We start from the raw sequence: 6000 nt of genomic DNA, 5'->3' as shown, positions 1-6000 counted from the left end.
AGAGTACAAGACTAAAGAATATGTTTTATGGTTGTTGTGGGTTTTTTGGGCTCTTTGACCGTGTTTGGAAGATTGTTCTTCATAACCTTTTGCCAGTCTCTGTGGCCGGCATCTTCAGAGGACAGGAGTTAGAACTCTGTGTTCTGGTGTCGTGTGTGGGAGCCTGAATAACCTACAACAACCATCGGATCCTGGCCGTGAAAGCCTTCGAGAATACAATCTGTTTTATCTCAGAAATTTCTAAGGTGGATCTGTTAAGGGGGGGGGGGAGAGATCTCGGAGATGCCATACAATACAATATTTGTAGTTACTCCACCATTTTTATTTTACCATTGTTCATTTATGACAGAGGTTCTCACATTCTTAACAAGACAAGCTTCTATGAAAGACCTGCATATCAAAGTTGCTATCATCACAGTGTTTAACACCCAATGCATGTGTTATTTGTCTGGTCCTTCTAAATATTTGTATACTTTCAGTTTCTAGCTTTAAATATCCTCTTTTGATGATGCAGGCTGCCTTGGGTCCTCTTTGAAGATAAAGGCGGGATAGGTCGGTCAGTCGGTGGGTAGGTAGGTAGGTAGGAAGGAAGGAAGGAAGGGAGGGAGGGAGGGAGGGAGGGAGAAGGAAGGAAGGGAGGGAGGGGAGGGAGGGAGGGAGGAAGGAAGGAAGGAAGGAAGGAAGGAAGGAAGGAAGGAAGGAAGGAAGGAAGGAAGGAAGGAAGGAAGGAAGGAAGGAAGGGAGGGAGGGAGGGAGGGAGGGAGGGAGAAGGGAGGGAGGGAGGGAGGGAGGGAGGGAGGGAGGGAGGAAGGAAGGAAGGAAGGAAGGAAGGAAGGAAGGAAGGAAGGAAGGAAGGAAGGAAGGAAGGAAGGAAGGAAGGAAGGAAGGAAGGAAGGGAGGGAGGAAGGGAGGGAGGGAGGGAGGGAGGGAGGGAGGGAGAAGGAAGGAGGGAAGGAAGGAAGGAAGGAAGGAAGGAAGGAAGGAAGGAAGGAAGGAAGGAAGGAAGGAAGGAAGGAAGGAAGGAAGGAAGGAGCTGATGATGGAAGGAAGGAAGGAAGGAAGGAAGGAAGGAAGGAAGGAAGGAAGGAAGGAAGGAAGGAAGGAAGGAAGGAAGGAAGGAAGGAAGGAAGACATTCCCAAGTTCTGAGGTGGGGACCTGAGGTAGCCGCACCATCTCATCATGCCCACTGGTTACTTATGCTACCTTGGCATCCAGATCTGCACACTGCTTAAGCAGCCTGTTTTGAAGCGGGCGTCTGGACTAGGTAGAGCTTTCATCAGTGCAGAGTCTCTCATTCACTGTTATCAAAGGCTGGAATATCTCTTGGCAGTGGGGCATTAGTCACTTGGGATTACAGTTGTGCTTCTCTTGACAAATGCTACCTTGTGCCATTTTATCAGCGAACCAATAATAAGACCATCATTTTTTGGCATTGACACGGCTATTTATTATTTTGGTGCAGATCAGACAAATTGATGATGGGCTGGTTGCATGCGGAAAGCCTACACCATTCAGCTCCAGTATGTTGGCCACCACCTGGCAGCCATGATGGAGTCGCTGGCAAGGTACTCTGGGCCATTCATCTCTCAGAGCAACAGTTCCTGATAGCTTTCTCTTCTCATTTCCAGCCTATCCTTCTGAACATTACAGGACATTTATTTGATGCTGACATTGGTAATATACAGAAGTACAGAAAAAGAATCAACAGAGGGACATGGCTGGATTTCCTGATCTGCTTCAACCCACATTTATTCTGAAGCAAGATTTCAGGAAGTTACTTTCTTGGACTACAGCATTCAGAACCGCACCACCAAGCATACACAATGGTTGCACTGAGGGAATTCTGAGCACTGTATAACACTTCCAAGCTGTTCTCTGAAGTATGTACCATATCTTTCCATGTATGAGACTATACTTTTGTCTAAAATCTTTAGATTAAAAATTGAGGGTCATCTTGTACACAGAAGTAAGCTGAGAACAAAAACAAGTGGAGGGGAAAGCGGGGATCAAAGTGATCCTGCAGCGCTTTGATCCCTGCTTTCCTCTCCACTTGCTAAGACCCACATAGATTTCTTAATTTTGGGTTAGAAAAGTGGGGGCGTCTTATACACGGGGGCATCTTATACACGGAAAAATATGGTACTTTGTGGGGAGACCCTCGCTCAGTACTGACAAAGATGCTCTGCTATTTACAAACGGTTGCAGTTTCATCTCCCACCATCTCCAATTAATGGATTTTTGAATTGAAAGCTATGGGAAGCAATGCCTGTCAGAAAAAGTCATGCTCATCAGGATAAACCAAAGATCTGATTCAGGTCTGTTTGCTGAGCTCATTTAGGACTGTTAGCTGAACATATCAGAGTTAGAGTGCCCTCACATGGATGGCTTCTGTCATTACACATAAAAATTGAGCTTGTTGTAAACATTATTACTTGGATTAAAATTCCCAGAGCGCTTCCAGTAGCATGTCCAGTAATCATCCAGGTGAGGATGTTTAGGTAGTTTTAGTAAAAATAAAAAATAAAAAAGGGGGGCACTTTCCTAAGTTTTGCAAAAGATATGGCTATTTTTTTAAAAAATCCTTTTAGAAAGAAAGAAAATGAAAGGAGTCATGGAAAAATATGGAAGATTTATATGGATAATCCCAACCCCAAAATTCCATGAACAAAGCAGACCAATTGCATCCACCAGGATCCATGACACAGATGTTGTCATATCCTCCCTCCACTAGATGTGCTGTCTTCTGATTCTGCATGGCTCTGCTATGAGAAGGCCTAGCCTGATATTTGCCATGTCTGGGAGTAGAAGCGTTGTCTAGAATCATTTGGACTCGTAAGTGTGAAAAGATCGTATCCTGCTGCAAATGGGCCAGAAACAGTAATACTTGGCATATCAGTGTAAGGCAGTGGTCCCCAACCTTGGGTCTCCAGATGTTCTTGGACTTCATCTCCCAGAAATCCGCTAGCAGAGATGGTGGTGAGGGCTTCTGGGAGTTGTAATCCAAGAACATCTGGAGGCCCAAGGTTGGCAACCACTGGTGTAAGGGATGTGGCTCACTCTTAGGCAGAACTTAGAAAAGTTTTTTTGGGGGGACTATGACCCCCCCAATACTCTAAATGGGAGCTTCTAGGAATTATAGTAAAAAAAATTAAGTCTTCCAAGGCCTGTTTTTAAGATTGTATCCAGCTCTTTTACAGTGGTACCATGGTAAATCTGTAAGTGCTCATCATGACAGTAAAGATAAAGCTCCTGTAAATACAGTTTAAAAACGCCGGCAGCTAAAATGGGCCAAACATATCAACAAATTGAGAGCGACCCTTTTGTAAAGTTAACGGCTCTTAAGTGCCAATTCAAGACCGAACTAACTTAAACTACTTTGCATCACACCGGAAGCAGTTTGCAATAGCACATTTTTTTTTTGGGAAAATCCACTTCTGCCCAACTCGTGGGAGGGGCAGCAAAAAAGGTTTGGGATGGTGGTGGAAGCTCTTGTCCTAGCTCCTGCTACTGAGAAAGCCCTGGCATTTTCATCCTGCCAAGGCTAGTTCCACTACTCTGTTGCTCTTCGATACAACTGCAAGGGCACTTCCTGGCACCTCCATTCAAAAGAGGGGTGTGCAACACGCAGTCACCTCTGGCCCTGATCCCTGCTTTTTTGGAGCCCTCATGACTCTGTGTCACTGCCACATATTTGGTTTCTACCAAGATCTACAGAGTTTGCCATGGGCATCCATTCCTTTTGTCAAAGATCTTTAAGGATGGAAGCAGGAATGATACTCTGCCTTGTGCTTTTTCCAGAGCTACTTTTCCTTCCTTCCTTCCTTCCTTCCTTCCTTCCTTCCTTCCTTCCTTCCTTCCTTCCTTCCTTCCTTCCTTCCTTCCTTCCTTCCTTCCTGCTCTTTTTCTTTTGTACTTTTAATAATTCGGGGTGTTCTGCGCCACTCCAGAGAGTTTTAGGGGCAGCCTGTTACCTCCTCACAGTTGGTTCACTCCTGCTCTGAAGAAATATCTCCCAGAAGTGTGGGAAGAGCTGCTATTTTGCTGGGGTCTGACAGGCAGTGGAAATTCAAGACCTGTGTACAGTACAGTGGAGCCTCACTAGACAGTTACCCGCATGACAGTTTTTTCACTAGACATTGACTTTTTGCGATCGCTATAGTGATTCGCAAAACAGTGATTCCTATGGGGGAATTTCACTGGAGAATGTTTGGTCCCTGCTTCGCAAACTGATTTTCGCTAGATGACGATTTTGACAGCAAAACGGCTGTTTTTCGGACCTAAGCTTCGCAAGACAGCGATTTAAACAGCTGATCGGCAGTTTGCAAAGTGACTTTCCTATGGCTGATCTTCGCTAGACGACGATTCTTCCCCATTGGAACGCATTAAACAGGTTTCAATGCATTCCAATGGGGAAATGCTTTTCGCTAAACGATGATTTCGCTAAACAGCAATTTCAGTGGAACGGATTATCATCGTCTAGCGAGGCACCACTTTCTGAGTTTCATGCTCCTGGACATGGGGAATGGTTGTGTCTGCCCAGTGACAATAATAACCATGTTAAAAAGGTATTCTGCCCGTGTTTGGGGAAATGATGTGAGTGAGTATATGTGATTCAGCCCCCTCTCCTGCCCAAGGAAGACGGGTGACTCCATTTTCACAGGGCCATGGATTCTCCCCCAAGTTTGGGTCCAAATCTTCAATGAGCTGTCCGTGGTGCTGAGCCTGAACGCCCTAGAGAGGTTCTGCAAAATTCAGACCTCGATTGGGGGGGGGATTCACTGGCTCGCGGGCACCGAGAAACCCGCCTCCAGGGTCGCTCCATCCAGCCGAGCACGCGCGCGCGCACACAAACACACACAAACGCACGTAGTCGCCCCCCCCTCCCCATTGCAAGCAAACCCTGGCACACAAGAACCAGGGAGAATCCCTGACTGAGCTGCACTCTGGATATACTGTAGAGGAAAATCCGGGTTGCATCTCGCAGGGTGGGGGGAGGCGCCTTCTTTTTTTCTCCCACACCGCCTTCATTCATGAGGTGCGTCTCTCTCTTCCCCCCCTTCCTCCCTGCAACCCCTTCTCTCCTGGACCCCCCCCATCCGCAGCAAAAGGAGGAGGCGCCCCCCCAAAAAAATGTCCAGGGGAGGGAGAGACGGAGGGAGGGAAGGGGGACACGTCCTCCCACCCTCCCTCCTTCCGTTCATCTCTCCTTCCCTCCTCCTTCCTCCCTCGTCGCTCGTATCTAGCTTGGCGGCGCGGACGGTGGGGCCGCCCCTTCCACCCGGCGCGACCCCAACCGCCCCCCCGGGTGCGAGGGAATCCCCCTTCCCCCCCCCCTCCCCGTGGTCTCCCAGGGGAGCCCCCTTGGCGAGGGCCGTCAAAGCACCAGGAGGGGGCGCGGGGGGGGAGATCAGGCGCCGCAGGGAGGGCCCCCCTCTCCTCCTCCTCCTCTTCCTCCTCCTCCTCCTCCTGCCCGCCTCGCCGGATCTGGGCCAGCCGCCGGCTCCCGAGCCGCCTTTGCTCAGCCGCGGAGGAGGAGGAGGACGACGCCGAGGAGGAGGAGCTGGTGCGCGGATCGGGGTGGGTAGGGGGGACTCTGCCATTCGCTGCCGCCGCCGCGGCCGTCGCCTGAGCCACGCCCGACGGGGGAGCCTCGGCTGGGCAGGGCAGGGCAGGGCTGGCCCGGCCACCCAGCCATCCATCCAGCCAGCCGGGCAGGGAGCGAGCCCGCGCGGCGATCGGGAGCGCGGCGGAGCCCTCGGGCAGGCGGAGGGGAGCGAGCGAGCGAGCGAGGGAAGGAAGCAAGGAGGGAGGGAAGGTGGGCTGGGGGGGTGGATCCCGCCCGGGAGGAGGCGGAGGGAAGGGATCCACTCCCGCCTCGGGCTGGTAAATAAACTCCGGCGATGCGCGGCTCCTCCCCGCCGGGCTGGTCCAGGTGTCGCCGCCGCCGCCGCAACCGCTGCTTCCCTTCTCCGAGACCCGACGCCCCCTCGTTGGCTCGA

This window comes from Pogona vitticeps, chromosome 4 (genome assembly GCF_051106095.1).
Source record: "Pogona vitticeps strain Pit_001003342236 chromosome 4, PviZW2.1, whole genome shotgun sequence".
NCBI lineage: Eukaryota > Metazoa > Chordata > Lepidosauria > Squamata > Agamidae > Pogona > Pogona vitticeps.
This window is presented reverse-complemented; position numbering follows the sequence as displayed.